This window comes from Erpetoichthys calabaricus, chromosome 4, assembly GCF_900747795.2.
Source record: "Erpetoichthys calabaricus chromosome 4, fErpCal1.3, whole genome shotgun sequence".
NCBI classification, from domain to species: Eukaryota; Metazoa; Chordata; class Cladistia; order Polypteriformes; family Polypteridae; genus Erpetoichthys; species Erpetoichthys calabaricus.
In genome coordinates, this window is record NC_041397.2 from 5,935,768 (window position 1) to 5,959,865 (window position 24,098).

General features: G+C 38.5%; 1 long non-coding RNA gene across 1 annotated transcript in view; it reads right to left on the reverse strand.

Moving 5' to 3' along the window:
- The window catches only part of LOC127527466 (uncharacterized), a 93,036-nt gene extending 75,595 nt beyond the window's left edge, over nt 1-17,441 (reverse strand). The window contains exon 1 of the long non-coding RNA XR_007934762.1: nt 17,385-17,441. This is a non-coding gene — a long non-coding RNA (uncharacterized LOC127527466). The remainder of the gene's footprint in view (nt 1-17,384) is intronic.
- Nucleotides 17,442-24,098: the final 6,657 nt, after the last annotated feature.

Genomic DNA, 24,098 nt, shown 5'->3' on the forward strand with positions numbered 1-24,098 from the left:
TAGATGTGAAAGGCACTGTATAATTGATAGATAGATAAAAGTGAAAGGCACTATATAATAGATAGATAGATAGATAGATAGATAGATAGATAGATAGATAGATAGATAGATAGATAGATAGATAGATAGATAGATAGATAGATAGATAAAAGTGAAAGGCACTATATAATAGATAGATAGATAGATAGATAGATAGATAGATAGATAGATAGATAGATAGATAGATAGATAGATAGATAGATAGATAGATAGAAATGAAAGGCACTATATAATAGATAGATAGATAGATAGATAGATAGATAGATAGATAGATAGATAGATAGATAGATAGATAGATAGATGTGAAAGGCACTATATAATAGATAGATAGATAGATAGATAGATAGATAGATAGATAGATAGATAGATAGATAGATAGATAGATAGATAGATAGATAGATGTGAAAGGCACTATATAATTGATAGATAGATAGATAGATAGATAGATAGATAGATAGATAGATAGATAGATAGATAGATAGATAGATAGATAAAAGTGAAAGGCACTAGATAGATAGATAGATAGATAGATAGATAGATAGATAGATAGATAGATAGATAGATAGATAGATAGATAGATAGATAGATAGATAGATAGATAGATAGATAGATAGATAGATAGATAGATAGATAGCAGTGATGTAGAAACCACACAGACACACAGATATGCTGACAGACCCACACGCATTTGTCCTTTTATTGAGGTGGATGTCCTGATAGGTTGGCACCCTGCCTGGGATTGGTTCCTGCCTTGTGCCCTGTGTTGGCTGGGATTGGCTCCAGCGGACACCCGTGGCCCTGTGTTCGGATTCAGCGGGTTGGAACATGGATGGATGGATGCCCTGATAGTCCAGCGGTTGCCCTCTGTTGGATGTTTTCCTGGTTAGTGTTTGTAGTGCACCATCTGTTGGAATTTATTTTGTCATGTATATAGTAATACATTTCTTATGATAAGTCCTCAGTGTTGCTGTTTCACAGAGAGGATGTGCAGCATTGGTCATAATGGCACTCAGTTTTGTCTTCATTCTCTCCTTTACTTCTACCTCCAGGGGGTCCAGGGTGTGACTCTGACCTTTTAATGAATTTTTTTGATTTGGTGGGCCTCTCTTTAAGTGATGTTACCAGCTCAGCACCCCACTGCTTAAAAAAACACAAACTGGCCATCACAGAGTTATAGAAGATGTGAAGGATGTCACTTCCACAGATTAAAGGAGCTCAGTGTCCTAATTGAAGAAAAGTCTGCCCTGCCCTTTCTTTTCCAGGTCCTCTGTGTCCCGAGACCAGTCCAAGCTGTTATTGATGTGGACCCCCAAGTACCTGAAGGAGTGGCCCACCTCTCCTTCCACTCCCTGAATACTGAGCGCAGGTACAGTTAGAGGCTCTTTGGTGGGGTGAAAGTCAATGAGAAGTTCCTTGGCTTTGCTGATGTTAAGTTGCAGACAATTCTCAAAGTTCTCCCCCCTCTCTCCTATCCTTTGTCTCATCCCTCCATAAGTGTAGAATCTTTCGAGACTTTCTGCAGCTGACCTGACCTTTTGTGTTATTTATAGTCACAGAATTAAGAGCTCCAGGGTTGCTCACATCTATCAATCAGGAGATGATTTTGTTTCATTCTTCAGTATTTTCTGTCGTATTTCACACAGCAAACTTTCAAGTGAGCCAGAAGTGCCGGTGGGTTGCGCTCTTCTCTTGTTTTACCAGGTAAAATTGTTGTAGAGATTTGCGAGAGCTTTGCTTGTGCTGCGGCATGTTTTCAATGATTATGTGGTTTGTATATCAAGCAAAGCTCTGTGAGGAGAATGTCTTTTATCTGATATCCAGAAGAGAAGATGAAAACGTGTTACATTGCATACTACAGAAAGGATTCATTTCATCTTGGGGTTTCTGTGGTGAGCTCTGCTGAGAACATACCCTGATGTGACTCCGTTTCATTTCACAAATCGTTTCGGGTGAATTTAATTTCACTGTCTGGTGTTTGCATATTTACATATGATGTAACAGATACACATACAGAGAAACTGAATGCCACATAGTTGCCTCTAACCCTCATAACCCTCACCAATTAGAGACGCTCTGAGATCATCTGAGCTCTGCCTCTCGAAGAGATAGAGGAAGACACATTAACACCCCAGAGAAGACATCACAGTGACCAGGACAGACATTAAATCTACTGACAGGTGATGTGAATAAACACTGATGATCTTATTACAATGGCACCTGCTGTGAGGTGGGATATGTAAGGGAGAAAGTGAACAATCAGATCTTGAAGGTAATGTGCTGGAATCAGGAAAAGGGGGCAAGCGTAAGGGTCTGGGCGACTTTAACAAGAACCACATTGTGATGGCCTGACAACTGGGTCAGAGCACCTCCACAACGGCAGGTCATGGGCAGTGGTCCAAAAAAATGGCAACCAGTGAACTGGGAACAGGGTCAAGAGTCCCAAAGGTCAATTGATGGGCACGGGGGGCAAAGGCTAGTCCATCTGGTCTGATCCAGCAGAAGAGCTACTGAAAAACGTAATGCTGGCCATCAGAGAATGGAGTCCGAAAACAAAGTGCATCACAATTCATTCTACACGACATTGAGTAGACACAGAGGGGCCGTGCTAGACCCCTGTCCACCCGCGAAAGCATCGATAGTGGGCACGTGAGCGTCAGGACTTTATTTTTTCTTGAGCTTCTGTGAACTTTTAATTTTGGTGAAAAATAAACTCTATCTATCTATCTATCTATCTATCTATCTATCTATCTATCTATCTATCTATCTATCTATCTATCTATCTATCTATCTATCTATCTATCTATCTATCTATCTATCTATCTATCTATCTATCTATTATATAGTGCCTTTCACTTTTATCTATCTATCTATCTATCTATCTATCTATCTATCTATCTATCTATCTATCTATCTATCTATCTATCTATCTATCTATCTATCTATCTATCTATCTATCTATTATATAGTGCCTTTCACTTTTATCTATCTATCTATCTATCTATCTATCTATCTATCTATCTATCTATCTATCTATCTATCTATCTATCTATCTATCTATTATATAGTGCCTTTCACTTTTATCTATCTATCATTATATAGTGCCTTTCACATCTATCTATCTATCTATCTATCTATCTATCTATCTATCTATCTATCTATCTATCTATCTATCTATCTATCTATCTATCTATCTATCTATTATATAGTGCCTTTCACTTTTATCTATCTATCAATTATATAGTGCCTTTCACATCTATCTATCTATCTATCTATCTATCTATCTATCTATCTATCTATCTATCTATCTATCTATCTATCTATCTATCTATTATATGGTGCCTTTCACTTTTATCTATCTATCAATTATATAGTACCTTTCACATCTATCTATCTATCTATCTATCTATCTATCTATCTATCTATCTATCTATCTATCTATCTATCTATCTATCTATTTATCTATCTATCTATTATATAGTGCCTTTCACTTTTATCTATCTATCTATGTATCTATTATATAGTGCCTTTCACTTTTATCTATCTATCTATCTATCTATCTATCTATCTATCTATCTATCTATCTATCTATCTATCTATCTATCTATCTATCTATCTATCTATCTATCTATTTTAAATCTGTGACATCCTGTCCTGGTTCGGTTCTTATATTCATTTTTGTTACAGTGGGCTCCAAGTCTCCCCAGATTTGACCACAAACTGCGCCCCTTAATTGTGAAATTGATTAAGTTGACTTTGAGATTTTTATTTTCTGTCAAGTCTGTGATGGACTGCCATCCTGTGCAGGTTTGGTTTTGTACCCAGTGCCGTCAGAACAGACCCCAGTGTCCCACCACGCTCAGCCATATTGAAGTGTTTCTGAATGTTATCTTCACTAAGCTGTCGTCCACTGCAGGTTTGATTCCTGCCTTATGCCCAGCACTGTCAGAATTGGCTGTGCCCCCTCCATCGCCTTGAGCTGGCAGGCAGTGTGGCATAGTGGTTAAGGGTTTGGACCTCAAACTCTGATCCTGCTACTGACGCTGTGTGACCCTGATCAAGTCACTTCACCTGCCTATAAGTTTCAGTTACACAATAGAAATGGAGCCACGGGGACCACTCAAATGTTGTAAGTTCCCCCTAATAAGTCATTATAACTGAGGGAGTCTTTTTTAAACCTCTGCTTTGTCTCTCTCTTCTCCTAAGTGAGGCATTTCACTGGAACAGAGTAAAGCATTAACGGCTAATGTCAACTCAATCTGCCGGACTGTGTGATAAATGATGGAAATGGAGAGTTGAAAGAAAACTCTCTGACTGAGGAGCGTTAGAAAGATTGAAAATCAGAAGCCGCCCCGGGGCGCAGCACTCCCTCGCTGCTGATGTGTGTCCGCGTTTGTGTATTGCGGTCCTTGTAATAAAGCAAAATGAAACACGGAATCAGACGCGTTGAATAGCTGATGAATATTTATCTTGTAAAATAAGTGCCCCGGCAAATTAAAAAGTTCATGAATTAAAAAAAAAAAAAAAAAGCATTTGGGCGTCTCCAGTTTCAAACAGCGCCATAAGTGCAGTCATACATTAGACGGCAGGCCTTCCTTGTCACATCGTATATTAACGACGCGGGGTCCTGAAACAGTAGCTCCAGTTTATGCCGTGGGCTTTTTCACTTTAAACACTTAACCTTTAAGCCGAGACTAAATGTTATTTAATGGCCATACCAATCATATAAATAGCCTCTCTGTCCTGGTGCTGAAAACTTTTATCTGACGTGGCACAAAAACAAACCGTCGACCGTATCCGTGAGTATTTATCTACGGAACTGTTACGGCGCTAACCAGCTCTGCAAACAGGGGGACTCTTTCTCGTGTTCCGTAATGACTGCATAATGAAACCTCTGGGGGCTTCATAGGATGGACTGATGGCATTTCAAGTGCACTGGTGCCCGGGAAGTTGAAATCTGTGAAAGATGGATGACAGTAATTATGTTTAAAGATGGATGGGAGCAGCTGTTAATATTTCCCATGTACCTTTCACTTCAGACACTCATTTGTAATATTTTATTCTTTTTAGCATATTATACATTAACTTTATTTCAAGGTCGCTGACCCCCTGGGTCAGGTTTCAAAATGACATCAACAGCAGAGTGTGATGACTTTATCAATAATCTTTAAGCACTTGAGCTAAGCGGGCATTTCTTTTCTTTTTTTTTTTGCTACCGTCTAACAGGCATTTGATAAAAAAAAAGGACTTGGCGTTAAGGAGCGCTATACCACAAATACATTAACTTCAGTTGACTTGATTTAGAATTAGATAAGTGGGATCAGTGAAGGGACTGACAATGCCTTCTGTAAAAAGCAATGCCTTTATCGGTGTGGTGTTAGAGGAAGATTTTCCTTATACGACAAAAGCAATCTGAGATAAACTATGCATTCTCCTTTTGAGAGTCACAATTATAAGGCTGTATGTGGCCTGGTGGCTAATAAGTTCACTGATTTAGTTCTCATTACTGACTTGTGATGTGACCCTATGTTCATCTCTGAGCCTACCTAAATCAGCAACAGCACACTGTCTATTGGAATGTATCTTGTAATGCACATAAAAAAAATGAATTGTATTTCATTCTAACAGATGGCGTATTACAAATACTTGTACTAATTAAATGAATTGGATTTATCTTTCCAACAGAGGGTGCATCACAAACATTTGTACTAATAAAATTTGCTGAATATATCATTCCAACAGAGGGGACATCAGAAACATTTGTCATTATAAAATGCACTGTGTTTGTCATTCCAACAGATGGCACATCACAAGCGTTTGCAGTAATTAAATGCATAACATTTGACATATCCAGATGGTGTATAAGAAACATTTGCTGTGCATTTGCAATGCATTTGTCATTCCAACAGATGGAGCATCACCAACATGTGTACAAATAAAATGCATAATATTTGCCATTCCAACAGAGGGCGCATCACAAACATTTGTAGTAATAACATTTTGGGGACAGCAGAAACCTTTGTTATGATAAAATGCACTGTATTTGTCATTCCAACAGATGTGTGTTACCGACATTTTTACTAATAAAATGCATTGCACTTTTTCTTCCAACAGATGGTGCATCACATATATTTGTAGCAATAAAATGAATTGCATGCACCATTCCAACAGGGCGAGCATCACATACATTTGCAGTAATAAAATTCATTGCATTTGTCACTCCCAAAAGATGGTGCATCACCAACATTTATACTGCAAAAGTGTATTGCTTTTATTATTCCAAGAGATGGTGCAAAGCAAACATCTGCAGAAATAAAATGCATTAAATTTGTCATTTCTCCAGCTGGTGCATCACAAACATTTGTATTAATAAAATTCATTGTATTTGTCATTCCAACAGATGGCACGTCACAAGCGTTTGCAGTAATTAAATGCATAACATTTGACATATCCAAAGATGGTGTATAAGAAACATTTGCTGTGCATTTGCAATGTATTCGTCATTCCAACAGATGGAGCATCACCAACATGTGTACAAATAAAATGCATACTATTTTCCATTCCAACAGAGGGCGCATCACAAACATTTGTACTAATAAAATTTGTTGAATTTATCATTCCAACAGAGGGGACAGCAGAAACCTTTGTCATGATAAAATGCGCTGTATTTGTCATTCCAACTGATGTGCATTACCAACATTTCTAGTAATAAAATGCATTGCATTTTTCCTTCCAACAGAGGGTGCATCACAAATATTTGTAGTAATAAAATTAATTGCATGTACCATTCCAACAGGGCAAGCATCACATACATTTGCAGTAATAAAATTCATTGCATTTGGCACTCCAACAGATGGTGTATCACCAACATTTGTAGTGCAAAAGTTTATTGCATTTATTATTCCAAGAGATGGTGCAAAGCAAACATCTGCAGAAATAAAATGCATTAAATTTGACATTTCTCCAGATGGTGTATCACAAACATTTCTATTAATAAAATTCATTGCATTTGTCATTCCAACATGAGGCACATCACAAATGCTTGCAGTAATAAAATGCATTGCATTTGACATATCCACAGATGGTGTATAAGAAACATTTGCAATGGATTTTTCATTCCAACAGATGGAGCATCACCAACATGTGTACAAATAAAATACATACATAATAAAGTATCTATCTATCTATCTATCTATCTATCTATCTATCTATCTATCTATCTATCTATCTATCTATCTATCTATCTATCTATCTATCTATCTATCTAATAAAATGCATTGCCATTCCAACAGAGGGCACATCAAAAACATTTGTACTAATAAAATTTGTTGAATTTATCATACCAACAGAGGGGACATCAGAAAGATTTGTTTTTATAAAATGCACTGTATTTGACATTCCAACAGATGTGCTTTACCAACATTTGTAGTAATAAAATGCATTGCATTTTTACTTCTAAAAGATTGGGCATCACAAATATTTGTAGTAATAAAATTAATTGCATGTACTATTCCAACAGGGCGAGCATCACATATATTTGCAGTAATAAAATTCATTGCATTTGTCATTCCAACAGATGGCACACTACACATGTTTGCAGTAATAAAATGCAATGCATTTGCCACTCCAACAGATGGTGTATCACCAACATTTGTAGTGCAAAAATGTATTGTATTTGTTATTCCAAGAGATGGCACATCACAAACAATTGTAGAACTAAAATAATGCATTTTATTTGTCATTTCAACAGAGGGTACATCACAAACATTTGGAGTAATTAAATTTATTGCCTTTATCATTTCAACAGAGCGGCCATAACAAACATTTTTATTAATAAAATTTATTGTATTCATCATTCCAACAGAGGGTGCATCACAAACATTTGTATTAATAAAATTCATTGTATTTGTCATAAAATGCATTGCATTTTTTCGTCCAACAGATGGTGCACCATAAATGCCTGCAGTAATAAAATGCATTGTCATTCCAATAGATGGCGCATCATCATAGTAATTAAATGCATCAAATGCAAATTTGTGGGCAAGGCTTTCTAAAGATAAGAGGTGGTGAGAATGCAGATTCCGCTCATTTTAACAAAGAAAGGAAAGGCAAACATTTTTAAATATTGCATGTATCATTCCAACAGTTGGTGCATCAGCAACATTTGTAATACAAAAATGTATTGCATTTGTTATTCCAGTAAAAGTATCATCACAAACATTTGTAGTAAAAAAAGAAATCAGAAATCACTGCATTTGTCATTCCAACGGATGGTGCACCGCAAACACAATACACAGCAGTACACAGACACACATACACATTTGTCCTTTTTAGTAAGATAGATGGTACTACTCAACAGCTCTTGGGTGTTCACTATTAAAGGCAAGATATGATGAGCTCAGATTGCTTGTTCATGTCTCACGTTTAGCTTACATGTGCTTAGATTGCAGTATGGAGAGACAAAGGACTGGAGATACTAAAGAGCAGAACTGATCAGAGTATTGTAAGTCAAGACACGAGTTTTGAACTGGATTCTAGCAGTAACAGGAATTCATTGGAGACACCGAAGCAGAGGAGTGGTAGGAGTGGAATAAGACAGTGAGAACACCAGTCCAGCAGTTCTACACTGGAGGAGCTGTTCTGACAGCAGCTGAAGGAAGTCCAGCCCAGAGAAGGAGAGAGAGAGTTGCAATGGTCCAGCTGACGGAGACCCGGAGTCTGAAAAGTGGAATCCTCTGAATACTATGAGGAAAGAAATGGCAGGACTGGTATGTTCAATGAATGAAAGTGAGGAGACCAGAGCCGCGTGAAGATTCCTGACTATGATTGATGGTGAAGGGGTGTCACCTTCAAGGGCGATGCTTAGTGACAAATCTGAGGACAGGGAATCAGAGGGCAAGTACAGGGTATCTCACTTGGAAAGGTTAAGTTGGAGGTGGTGATGATGATCATGCTGGAGGTCTGGGCTGAAACCTGTGGACTGTAAGAGAAAAACGAAAGGAAGATCTGCTCATCATCAGTATAGAGATGGTAGGAGAAGAAATGATTCAACATCGGGTGGACCCAACAGTGAGGCACACCTGGGGAGAGTTTCATGTAGAGAAGACAAGGAGTTCAACCAGGAGGCATAAAGAGAGGTAGGACCTGAACCGGTCTAAACCAGAAAATTCACTCTGCACACCCCTGAACAATAAGAGGTCAAAGGTGAGGTATGGACAACATATGGAAACTTTCAGCCAGTCAGTATTCATAAGCTGGTATCTCATTTTCTTTATCTATCCTTCTTTTGACCTTAACCAGAAGAAAAGCTGCTGAGTAAAAAACGGTTGCATATTTGATGGATGGGTTTTCATCCGTGAAGAGGGAAACTGCAACTGCAGAAAATGCAATCTTATGTTACTGAGGGCCGCCGAACCCTGAGCACAAGATGAAAGGCCTGTAACTCAGCCAAGGAAGACATCTCATAGAGTGGAAAGAAGTGATAATTATCAAAACGCCATGAAAGATTATGGCTGGCTTCTGTGCCACATACCAACATGATCGGGACTGTTGCAACAAAAACACAAAAGGATTCAAACCCCCTCTCCGTATCAATCACACCTGAGCAAGAGAGACACGAAAGCTTCAGCAGACGTATCAAAATCGCCGCCGAGGCTTTCTAAAGACGACAGGCGGTGAGAACGCAGCTTCCTCTCCTTATAACAAAGAAAGCAATGGTGAGCGATTCTAAATACTGTATGTAAGGTGTTACGGTTAGAAACACGTCAGATAGCGTAACTCAGAGTCGTTACCTATGGCAAGTGAGCGACGTGGGGCTTCAGACCAAAAGCCGTCTTCACGCTTGTGAGCACAAACACAGCACCTTACATGGAAAACAGGATAAGAGCTCAGTCTGAAAGATAAGAGATCCAGTGATGAGGCAGTGGTGGAAGGCATTGCATTCTCCTTTTGAGACTCACAATTATGAGACTGTAAGTGGTCGGGTGGCTAAAACACCGAAGGGAACCTTTTTAGTCCACATTGCTGACTGATGGTCTGACCCTAGGTCCATCTTTGAACCTACCTATGTGATCAACAGTCCACCGTCTATTAGAATCTATTTTGTAATGATTGAACAGATGGAGCGTCACAAACATTTGTAGTAATAAAATGAATTACATTTGCCATTCCAACAGATGGCATATCACAAACATTTGTAGTAATGAATACATTGCATTTGCCATTCCCACAGATGACGCATCACAAACATTATTAGTAATAAAATGAATTGCATTTGTCATTCTAACAGATGGCACATCACAAACATTTGTAGTATTTAAATGCATTGCATTTGTCATTCCAACAGATGACACATCACAAACGTGTAGTAATGAAATGAATAACATTTGTCATTCTAACAGATGGCATATCACAAACATTTGTAGTATTTAAATGAATTGCATTCTCATTCCAACAGATGGAGCGTCACAAACATTTGTAGTAATAAAATGAATTACATGTCCCATTCCAACAGATGGCATATCACAAACATTTGTAGTAATGAATACATTGCATTTGCCATTCCCACAGATGACGCATCACAAACATTATTAGTAATAAAATGAATTGCATTTGTCATTCTAACAGATGGCACATCACAAACATTTGTAGTATTTAAATGAATTGCATTCTCATTCCAACAGATGGAGCGTCACAAACATTTATAGTAATAAAATGAATTACATGTCCCATTCCAACAGATGGCATATCACAAACATTTGTAGTAATGAATACATTGCATTTGCCATTCCAACAGATGGCGCATCACAAACATTATTAGTAATAAAATGAATTGCATTTGTCATTCTAACATGGCACATCACAAACATTTGTAGTACTGTATTTAAATGCATTGCATTTGTCATTCCAACAGATGACACATCACAAACGTGTAGTAATGAAATTAATAGCATTTTTCATTCTAACAGATGGCATATCACAAACATTTGTAGTATTTAAATGAATTGCATTATCATTCCAACAGATGGAGCATCACAAACATTTGTAGTAATAAAATGAATTACATTTGCCATTCCAACAGATGGCATATCACAAACATTTGTAGTAATGAATACATTGCATTTGCCATTCTAACAGATGGCACATCACAAATATTTGTAGTATTTAAATGCATTGCATTTGTCATTCCAACAGATGACACATCACAAACGTGTAGTAATGAAATGAATAACATTTGTCATTCTAACAGATGGCATATCACAAACATTTGTAGTATTTAAATGAATTGCATTCTCATTCCAACAGATGGAGCGTCACAAACATTTATAGTAATAAAATGAATTACATGTCCCATTCCAACAGATGGCATATCACAAACATTTGTAGTAATGAATACATTGCATTTGCCATTCCAACAGATGGTGCATCACAAACATTATTAGTAATAAAATGAATTGCATTTGTCATTCTAACATGGCACATCACAAACATTTGTAGTACTGTATTTAAATGCATTGCATTTGTCATTCCAACAGATGACACATCACAAACGTGTAGTAATGAAATTAATAGCATTTTTCATTCTAACAGATGGCATATCACAAACATTTGTAGTATTTAAATGAATTGCATTATCATTCCAACAGATGGAGCATCACAAACATTTGTAGTAATAAAATGAATTACATTTGCCATTCCAACAGATGGCATATCACAAACATTTGTAGTAATGAATACATTGCATTTGCCATTCTAACAGATGGCACATCACAAACATTTGTAGTATTTAAATGCATTGCATTTGTTATTCCAACAGATGGCACATCACAAACATGTGTAGTAATGAAATGAATTGCATTTGTCATTCTAACAGATGGCACATCACAAACATTAACATTGCTTTTACAAAGGAGAAGTGTCTGTGCATCTATGTATCCATCCATCCATCCATCCATTTTCCAACCCGCTGAATCCGAACACAGGGTCACGGGGGTCTGCTGGAGCCAATCCCAGCCAACACAGGGCACAAGGCAGGGAAGCAAACCCGGGCAGGGTGCCAACCCACCCTTAGGACACACACAAACACACCAAGCACACACTAGGGCCAATTTAGAATCGCCAATCCACCTAACCTGCATGTCTTTGGACTGTGGGAGGAAACCGGAGCGCCCGGAGGAAACCCACGCAGACACGGGGAGAACATGCAAACTCCACGCAGGGAGGACCCGGGAAGTGAACCCGGGTCCCCAGATCTCTCAACTGCGAGGCAGCAGCGCTACCCACTGCGCCACCGTGCCGCCTCTATGTATCCATGTGGGTGCTATATCTCTGTCATTCCAACAGAAGGCACATCACAAACATGTGTAGTAATGAAATGCATTGCCTTTGTCATTCCAAGAGATGGTACATCACAAAAATCCATCCATCCATTATCCAACCCGCTATATCCTAAGTACAGGGTCACGGGGGTCTGCTGGAGCCAATCCCAGCCAACATAGGGCACAAGGCAGGAAACAAACCCCGGGCAGGGCGCCAGCCCACCGCAGGGTGCGCACACACACACACACACACACACACGCACACACACACACCCACACACCAAGCACACATTAGGGACAATTTAGAATCGCCAATGCACCTAACCTACATGTCTTTGGACTGTGGGAGGCAACCAGAGGAAACACATCACAAACATTTGTAATAATAAAATGTATTGCATTTATCATTCCAATACATGGCACTTTTCAAACATTTGTAGTAATGAATTCATTGCATTTGCCATTCCAACAGATGGAGCATCACAAACATTTTTAGTAATAAAATGAATTGCCATTCCAACAGATGGAGCATCACAAACATTTTTAGTAATAAAATGACTTGTCATTCCAACAGATGGCACATCACAAACATTAACATTGCTTTTACAAAGGGGAAGTGTCTGTGCATCTACAGTATGTGTCCATCTGGATGCTATATCTCTGTCATTCCAACAGGGGGCACATCAAAAACATTTGTAGTAATAAAATGCATTGCATTTGTCATTCCAACAGATGGTACATCATAAACATTTGTAATAACAAAATGCATTATATTTGTCATTCCAACAGATGGTACATCATAAACATTTGTATTCATTCCAGCAGCTCCGTGTATAACTCTATCTATCTATCTATCTATCTATCTATCTATCTATCTATCTATCTATCTATCTATCTATCTATCTAACTAATAAAATGCATTGTCATTCCAATAGATGGCACATGACAAACATTTGTAGGAATAAAAATCCATTGTCATTCCAACAGATGGCGCATCATCAGTATATGTATGAATTAAATGCATAAAATGCAAATTCGTGGCCGAGGCTTTCTAAATATAAGAGGCAGTGAGAATACAGCTTCCTCTCCTTTTAACAAAGAAAGCAAAGCCGAACATTTCTAAATACTGCATGTAAGGTCTAAGGTTAAAAAGGCGCCAGATCGTATTACTCAGTTTCGTTACCTAATGGCATGTGAGTAATGAGGGGCTTCAGACCAAACGCCGAGTTCACGCTTGTGATAATAAACACAGCACTTTACATGGAAAACAGGATAAGAGCTCAGTCTGAGAGATAAGAGATCTGGGGATGGTGGTGGCGGTGGAATAGACAGTGTTCAGGTAAAAGCTGAGCTCCGTGTCGAGCACTTTATAATATTCATCATTCACGGCAGGTCCCATAACTCATTTTATTTGTTTTAGTAGGCAGATCTTTTTTTGGAAGGAAGTCGCTTCTTTCTAAGACAACGGGGAATTTGACTCTGTCAGCCGATTTCTAGTCAAAATATGAGCTTGGTGGGTCTGTGGTTAATAAATCACACCATTTCTCCCCGCGAGTGATGAAAATGGGCTAGACCCGATGATCTGTGTCGCTATCTTTCAGGATGTCACTTTACCTGAAAAACCTAACTAGAGAATTTATCACGGTTCAGGGTGCTGACTCTGGCATTGGCATAAGTGCCTGTAAAGGTCAGGGTGGATCCAGCAGATGTTGTCGATGGCACCTGTATTGCTGTAATCTGCAGCGTTCTTGATAGAAGATGTCACAGTGATGCAGAGTGTTGCCATTTAAATTACACCAAGTTCAACGCCGTCGAACGCCCGTGTGACATTTTCATGAGACAGATCAGAAATTACTCTCCGACTGCCACAGTGTTTGACACTTCATTTTACAAACTGCCTTTCAAAACAAAAAAAACAAAAAGAAATGAAAAACTACGAGTTATGCAACACAGCACAGCACGAGATGGGGGCTCCACAAGTGTCCGCGTAGTGCAGTGACGGTCACTTCACACCACTGATGGTGTCTTTAGCATCTCGTCGATGCCTGCCACTGCAGCGCGTGAAAAGCATTATGATCTGCTATTTCACACCAGCAAAAGAGACGGATTAATTCATGGCAAGTGTGTGTGTGTGTGTGTGTGTGTGTGTGCCCCTCTTAAATCTCAACGCTCTCATTACTAAACAACTGCGGGCCACTCAGGAGCTGCACATCACAAGTGCTCATCTTTAGGATACGAGGAGTTTACATCAATAACTCTTGAATTAAAGCGGAATAATGTAAGCTCGAGAACCGAAATGATAAATGGATGCACTTGAAGGCACTCCGCGAAGTGCCTGGCAGACCTCGTTTCCGCTAGTGAGTTACAACGGCGTCACTGCATGCTGGGGACTTCTTCAAGATTTGAGATTCAAGAGTTTTAATTCGTCACACACACCGTTGCACAGGCACAACTTACAGTGAAATGAAGAAGCTGGCCGGCTGTAGGATTGTGCAAAACAAAAGCAAACACACAAGAGAATAAATCATTAAATTAAGGAAAATGTAATCAAATTAACAACATGAAATGAACAGTGCAAACAGTAAAAGTATAAAGTGGCTGTGCAGTACGCTAAAGTGAGTTCAAATGTTTATTAGCGTCTCAGAGTTCAGGATCCTGATGGCCTGAGGCTAAAAACTCCTCTTGAGTCTCTCGGCCTTGAGAGTTCAGCTGGCCAACAGTCTGTTGCTGGAGTCAATCTTCTTCTTCTTCATCATCTTTTACCACTTCTGTGTGGGGTCGATGAGCCTTATAGTTAATCATCATCATCATCTTCTTCTTTTCTCACTTCTATGTGGGGACGGTGAGCCTTATTGTTAATCATCATCATCATCTTCTTCTTCTTCTTTTACCACTTGATGAGCCTTATGGTTAATCTTCTTTTTCTTCTCCTTCTTCTTCTTTATCTTTTCCCACTTCTATGTGGAGTCGATGAACCTTATTGTTAATCATCATCATCATCACCATCGTCATCTTCTTCTTCTTGTTCTTCTTCTTCTTTATCTTTATATTTTCCCACTTCTATGTGGGGTCAATGAGGCTGATTGTTAATCATCATCATCATCATCATCATCTTCTTTTACCACTTTTATGTGGGGTTGATGAGCCTTATGGTTAATCTTCTTCTTCTCCTTCTTCTTCTTTATCTTGTCCCACTTCTATACAGGTTCGATGAGCGTTACTGTTAATCATCATCACCATCTTCTTCTTCTTTATCTTTTCCCACTTCTATGTGGAGTCGATGAACCTTATTGTTAATCATCATCATCATCATCATCACCATCGTCATCTTCTTCTTCCTCTTCTTCTTCTTCCTCTTCTTTATCTTTATATTTTCCCACTTCTATGTGGGGTCAATGAGGCTGATTGTTAATCATCATCTTCATCATCATCATCATCATCATCATCATCATCATCTTCTTCTTCTTCTTCTTCTTCTTCTTCTTCTTCTTCTTTATATTGTCCCACTTCTATACAGGGTCGATGAGCATTATTGTTAATCATCATCACCATCTTCTTCTTCTTTATCTTTTCCCACTTCTATGTAGAGTCAATGAACCTTATTGTTAATCATCATCATCATCATCATCATCATCACCATCGTCATCTTCTTCTTCTTTATCTTCTTCTTTTACCACTTTTATGTGGGATTGATGAGCCTTATGGTTAATCTTCTTCTTCTCCTCCTTCTTCTTTATCTTGTCCCACTTCTATGTAGGGTCGATGAGCATCATTGTTAATCATCATCACCATCTTCTTCTTCTTTATCTTTTCCCACTTCTATGTGGAGTTGATGAACCTTAGTGTTAATTATCATCACCATCATCATCATCATCATCATCATCTTCTTCTTCTTCTTTTTCTTTATCTTTTCCCACTTCAATGTGGGGTTGATGAGCCTTATTGTTAATCATCATCATCATCTTTTTCTTCTTCTTCTTTTCCCACTTTTATCTGGGATTGATGAGCCTTCTTCTTCTTCCTCTTCTTCTTCTCCTTTGTCTTTCAGCTGCTCCCATTTGAGGTTGCCAAAGCGGATCATGCTTTTTCCATATCTTCCTGTCCTCATCATCTTGTTCTGTTACAGCCATCACTTGCATGTCCTCTCTCACCACATCCATAAACCTCTTATCAGGCCTTCCTCTTCTCCTCTTACCTGGCAGCTCTATCCTTAGCATCCTTCTCCCATTATACTAAGCATCTCTCCTCTGCACATGTCCAAACCAACACAATCTCACCTGTCTGACTTTGTCTCCCAACTGTCCCACCTGAGCTGACCCTCTTATGTCCTCATTTCTAATCCTGTCCATCCTCATCACACCCGATGCAAATCTTCAATTCTTTAACTCTGCAACCTCCAGCTCTGTCTCCTGTCTTTTCATGAGCGCCACTGTCTCCAACCCGTTGTCACACACATGCGCATGAGAGTCGGTTTACAGGCTCAAACAGTGATGTTTCTCAGTTGGACCAGGGGTTGGCGCTGTCATATCATCCTTTCTTCTTTTGTCCCTCTGCAGACCAGCTGAAGACTGTGCCTCTCAGTGACATCACCACCGGACCACTTCTGGCACCCTTTGATGATGTCACTTCAAGTACCTGCCACATCAGTTCATATTCCGGCCTCCCCAACTTCACCTCTTCCTCTAATCCACCATATTTATAGACCAGTTTCATCCTGTTAGTCAGTTCTGCTCTGAATTTGAGTCTCTGAAAACATATTTTCAATTTTTGCCTGCAGATTTTCAAGAATACGGGGTAACCATCTCTTAACCTTTTTCCATTTGCTGCCTATTTTATTACACCATACAACATAGCTGGTCTCACTACCATCCTGTAGACCTTCCCTTTCACTCTTGCTGATCCCCGTCTGTCACAAATCACTCCTGACACTCTTCTCCACCCACTCCTCCCTGCCTGCACTCTCTTCTTCACTTCTCTTCCACACTCCCCATTACTCTGTACTGTTGATCCCAAGTATTTAAACTCATTCACCTTCGCCAACTCTACTCCCCTCATCCTCACCACTCCACTGACCTCCCTCTCATTTACATACATGTATTCTGTCTTGTTCCTACTGACCTTCATTCATCTCCTCTCTAGAGCATATCTCCACCTCTCCAGGGTCTCCTCAACCTGCTCCCTACTCTCATTATAGATCACAATGTCATCAGCAAACATCACAGTCCATGGGGACTCCTGTCTAATCTCATCTGTCCACCTGTCCATCACCATTGCAAATGAGAAAGGGTTCAGAGCCGATCCCTGATGTAATCCCACCTCTGTCAATCCTACCTCAGACCTCACCACGGTCACACTTCCCTCATACATATCCTGTAGAACTCTTACGTACTTCTCTACCACTCCCGACTTCCTCATACAATACCACAGCTCCTCTCAAGGAACCTAGTCATGTGCTTTCTTCAAGTCCACAAGTCCTGCAGAGACGGCAGTGCTGAACTTGAGATTCACTCTCATTAGCGTTCCACTCTCTGCAGAGCTTTGCGATCTCGGACTGAGCAATTCTCAAGCTGTGTTAGGATGCCCTTTATGGTGCTGGTGTAAAAAGGTTTATAAACGATTGGTGAGACCTTGAATTTTCTCAGCGATCTCAGGTGATAAACGCGCTGTCTTGCCTTCCTGACCTGAGTTTATGTGTGCTGGGTCCATGTCAGGTCCTCGGTGATAGATAGATAGATAGATAGATAGATAGATAGATAGATAGATAGATAGATAGATAGATAGATAGATAGATAGATAGATAGATAGATAGATAGATAGATAGATAGATAGATAGATAGATAGATAGATAGATAGATAGATAGATACTGTATTAATCCCAAGGGGAAATTCACATACTCCAGCAGCATGTGCGCACACCCAGGTACTTGAAGCCACTCACCCTCTCAACACGAATGGGCTGATGGGGCCATAGACCTGCTGCTGCTTCCGCCTGAAGTCCACCACTAGCTCCTTGGTCTTGCTGTCAATCAGGGAGTGGTTATGAGCTTGGCACCAGACTGCCAGGTTCTCTACCTCGCTCAGACAGGCCTCCTCATCGTTGGTGGAAATGAGGCCTAAGACCAGCTTTGTCATCAGCAAACTTAACAATAGTGTTGGGGTTGTGCTTGGCCATACAATCGTGTGTCAAGAGAGTACAGCAGAGGACTCGGTACACAGCCTTGTGGAGCTTCTGTGTTGACAATGATAGTGTTGGAGAAGCAGTTACCTGCTCTCACTGCCTGAGGCCTGCCTGTTAGAATATCCAGCATCCAGTCATGGGTTGGGGTGGGTTCAGTCCCAGGTTGGTACATCATTGTGGCCCAGGTTTGGACACAGTGCCCAGTCCAGTATAGTTGGCAGATGTTTCCATAGCCCTCAGAGACACTTTAAAGATGATCCAGTCAAATCTGGTTCAGTTAGTCCTTCCCTATTCCCCCTTCAATGAATTTCACCGAATTTGGCAATATTCGCAAACACTTCTGAGATTTCTCTGAACTCATGATGAAGCTGGTTCATCCCACTTCTGCCACCAAATATGACAGTCAGGATTGGCATCACTTAAATCCTGGGCCATCAATAACGCAACTGTGATGAGCCTGTTAGATGAAGGTGTGGAAAAACTGAGGCCTCCTAGGGAAGCAACTTGTGTTCAATTGATAAACAATGCCTGAACAAACGTATCACAGAATCATCCATTACCAGGCTAAACCTGGACACACTGCAAGCTGTCGTGGAAAACCGAATTGTGTCGTGAAAAAAAACATCCATCCCCTCCAGGAGGCGCTCTGTTGGCACACTTTGAGCCACAGGCTCATTCCAACCCTGGAGAGCTTTTCTGCTCGCTGCTATCAGGCAATTCAATGTGGCCTCTCGACCATCACAGACTGAATGGTTATACTCTAAATCAATTTTGCTATTTCTGCAATTTATACATTCTATTAATTGATTGCATTGTTTGTCCTATGAATCTGCATCTTTGCATTTTATGTTTCTGTGGCTGTATGCATTTAAATTTCCTCATGGAATTAATAAAATTAATTAATCTAATTTACTTTAATCTAATTGCATCGATCTGAATCAAATTGGGGCTAATCTAATATAATCTATCTGAATCAATCTGAATCAAAGTGAAGCTAATAAATTCAAATCTTCTAATCTAATCTAATCAAGGTGAATCGAATTGAATTGAATTTTATGTAATCTAATTGAATCAATCTGAATCAAAGTAAAAATAATCGATTCAAATCTTCTAATCCAATCTAATCTACTTTAATTGAATCCATTTAAATAAAAGAGAAAGTAATCTAATCTAATCTTCTCTACTCTATTGTACTCTAAACTAATATAATCCAATTTAATTTAATCTAACGAATGAATTTGAATCAAAGCAAAGATTATCTATTCAAATTTTACAATCTAATCTAATTTAATCTAATTTAATCTAATCAAGGTGAATTGAATTTAATGTAATTTTATCTAATCTAATTGAATCAATCTTGAATAAAAGTTAACATAATCTTTTCAAATCTTCTAATCCAATTTAATCTAATTTAACTGAATCTATTTAAATCAAAACAAAACTAATCTAATCTAATCGAGTTGAATCTAATCTACTCTACTTTAATCTAATTTAATTTAATTTAATCAATTTGAATTAAAGTTAAGCTAATCTATTCAAATCTTCTAATTCAATTAAATCTAATTTAATTGAATCCATTTAAATCAAATCAAAACTAATCTAATCTAATCTACTCTAATCTAATTTAATTTAATCTAATTGAATCGATTTGAATCAAAATTAAGATAATCTATTCAAATCTTCTAATCCAATTGAATCTAATTTAACTGAATCCATTTAAATCAAATCAAATTGAATCTAATCTAATCAAGTTGAATCTAATCTACTCTATTCTAATGTAATCTAATCTAATTTAATTTAATCTACTTGAATCAATTTGAATCAAATTGGGGCTAATCTAATGTAATCTAACTGAATCAATCTGAATTAAAGCAAAGCTAATCTATTCAAATTTTCTATTCTGACCTAATCGAGGTGAATCAAATTGAATCTAATCTAACTGAATCACTTTGAATCAAAGTTAAGATAATCTATTCAAATCGTCTAATCCAATATAATGTAATTTAATTGAATCAATTTAAATTAAAGCAAATCTAATCTACTCTAATTTAATTTAATTTAATCAATTTGAATTAAAGTTAAGATAATTTATTCAAATCTTCTAATTCAATTGAATCTAATTCAATTGAATCCATTTAAATCAAATCGAAACTAATCTAATCTAATCAAATTGAATCTAATCTACTCTAATCTAATTTAATTTAATCTAATTGAATCGATTTGAATCAAAATTAAGATAATCTATTCAAATCATCTAATCCAATTGAATCTAATTTAACTGAATCCATTTAAATCAAATCAAATTGAATCTAATCTAATCAAGTTGAATCTAATCTACTCTATTCTAATGTAACCTAATCTAATTTAATTTAATCCACTTGAATCAATTTGAATCAAATTGGGGCTAATCTAATGTAATCTAACTGAATCAATCTGAATTAAAGCAAAGCTAATCTCTTCAAATCTTCTACTCTGACCTAATCGAGGTGAATCAAATTGAATCTAATCTAATTGAATCACTTTGAATCAAAGTTAAGATAATCTATTCAAATCTTCTAATCCAATCTAATCTAATTTAATTGAATCAATTTAAATTAAATCAAATCTAATCTAATCTACTCTAATTTAATTTAAATTAATCCAATTGAATCAATTTGAATCAAATTGGGGATAATCTATCTATCTATCTATCTATCTATCTATCTATCTATCTATCTATCTATCTATCTATCTATCTATCTATCTATCTATCTAATCTAATTGAATCAAAATTAAGATAATCTATTCAAATCTTCTAATCCAACTGAATCTAATTGAAATGAATATATTTAAATCAAAGCCAATCTAATCTAATCTAATCTAATCTAGTATGCTATGTTATGTTGAAGGATGATTCACCTGACTGTAAAACAAGCCTTTCGTGTCTCTGTGATACGTAACATGTATTCAGTGTGCCTTGCTACAGCATTTCTTTGAAGTCTGTTGTTCAAGCTACCAGCGTAATTTTCTAAGGTTATAATGAGGTACATTAGTAATTTACACCCCTCCAGAAAATGGGATAAGCTTATGGGAAAGCCCACCCACACACCCCTCCTCTGAAGCAGTGCTAAAATCAATAGGACAATCCACAAACCAGCCCTCATAATAATAATAATAATAATAATAATTCTTTGCATTTAATAATAATAATAATAATAATTCTTTGCATTTATATAGCGCCTGCGGTGGGTTGGCACCCTGCCCGGGATTGGTTCCTGCCTTGTGCCCTGTGTTGGCTGGGATTGGCTCCAGCAGACCCCCGTGACCCTGTGTTCGGATTCAGCGGGATGGAAAATGGATGGATGGCTAGATTTATATAGCGCTTTTCCCAATACTCAAAGCGCTCAGCAATTGCAGGTTAAGGGCCTCGCTCAAGGGCCCTACAGAGCAGAGTCCCTATTGGCATTTATGGGATTCCTCATAACGTGACTGTGCTCAGAATGATGGGAGAGTCGACATGAGTCACATGGTACTGGTGGTGTTAGTTGGTTGGAGAAGGTGATAAAGTTCTGCATATTAACTCTTTCAGGGCTGAGTGTTGACTTTTGTCAAAAGGAGGAGTGGTAATCGACTGTGATAAAACCAACTGTTATGTTTTAGCTGGACACTCGTTGCTAGAAGAAAAGTTAGCTTCATTGGTTTGACCGAGATTTCCTGTGCTTGTGTGAGTAGCAAGGTGCAAAGAACAGCAAGAATGGCACTGACATCTAGTGAGAGATCAAAGTGAATGCATAAAGCAAACTACTGCCTGGACGATGTTTTGCCTATTATCTCTGAACTGGACTATGACTTGTCGGACTCCGATTTTGATACAAGTGATTGAAAACAAATGTGAGCTTCCAGCTTGTTGACTGGTCCCCAGCTAATCATGTAGTTCATGTATGGCAATGTTCGCCAGGGAGTAGTGCCACCACCATCTACCCAAAGCACCATGATTTTCCAACAATGATGGATGGATTAAAAGCCCGAAGTCTGTATGACCATCAGCATCAAGTGACTCCGTGAAAAACCCGAACTACCAAGAGGACTATTTCATTTATGTTAGGTAGAATGCCCAGAGGGGACTGGGTGGTCTCGTGGCCTGGAACTCCTGCAGATTTTATTTTTTTCTCCAGCCTCTGGAGTTTTTTTTTGTTTTTTCTGTCCACCCTGGCCATCGGACCTTACTCCTTTCTATGTTAACTAATGTTGTCTTATTTTAATTTCTTATTTTGTCTTTTATTTTTCTTCTCTTCATTATGTAAAGCACTTTGAGCTACTTTTTGTATGAAAATGTGCTATAGAAATAAATGTTGTTGTTGTTGTTAACAATGATAAGAGGTAGAAACTAGATTGCAATGCCTCAGCCACGTGAAGACAGCTTGGCAGCAAGCCTGCCCCACATTCTTGTCAAACTGACTCCCACAGCATGCAACAACTGACGTTTATGTTGATTCCAGTGTGAAACCATTGCTTTTCAGAAACTGTTTTTTGGAAAAAATATTCAGCCCTCAAAGAGTTAAGAGTCAGATGATGTGATGTATTCGATGAGATCACTGGAATTTCAAAAAGTGTAAAAGCAGATAAATTGTTGAATTGATTGCTCACCCCATGGACTGAGACATTTGTGCAAATAAAGAAATGTTCTGCATTCTCATCTGGACTCCATGACTGCCTTCTTTGAAAATGGAGGAAAGCTTTTTCCCCCCCGACACCCCCATCACACCAGGTGGCGGAACCCCAGGGCTGCATGTGTTGTTGTAGTTCTGCTGGGCAGCCCTGTTACGATATGTGGGTGTCACCACTAGGGGGAGCTCCCGGGAGGAGACTTCCCTGTTTACCAAAAAGCACTCGGGGTTGGGGAAGCATCTGGGATGAGTGGAGGTGGTAAAGGAACAAAAATTAATTTTAACTGATTTAGCAAATGACACAAACCTGAGAAAGGTATTTTGTTTAATTAAAAAATAAAATCTTTCTTTGAATCCGTGACTGTGTGGTTTGGCTGCGTCTGGGTGTTTGGGGTGCCCCCTACAGGTCACGACCCACTCATACTTTACCAAAGGAGTCAATTAGCCTGCATGTCTTTGGTAAATTTGGGGATGAAAACCAGAATATTGAAAGAAGAACCCCCAGGCAATGACAAGGCACAGAATTTATAGCAAGGACAGCGGATCCATAAGGCAGCAGCAGAACTACAGCCATACAATAAACTGGAAAATGTGAGCAGTTAAAGTGGTTGAATTACGTGGGCAGTGAGACCCCTGGCCTTTACATTATTGGGCTGCCAATCGAATCCTTAGCTCAATGAGTGAGTCATTTAAACCTGCCTGAGCTCCAATAAAACTGTGCAGCGTATTCTAATATTGTAGGCTACAGCTAAATACGTAATGATATTAATTTAATTAATACACTGAATGTAATGTAAAAAATAGCACACAACCTAATACCCCAAGCGCTCGAGATATTGACTTCTAAGGAAGGCACGTAGCCAGCAGGCTAAACTCAGCCCTCAAGACGCAAAGAGTAGTTTATCAAATTCCAACTTAAAA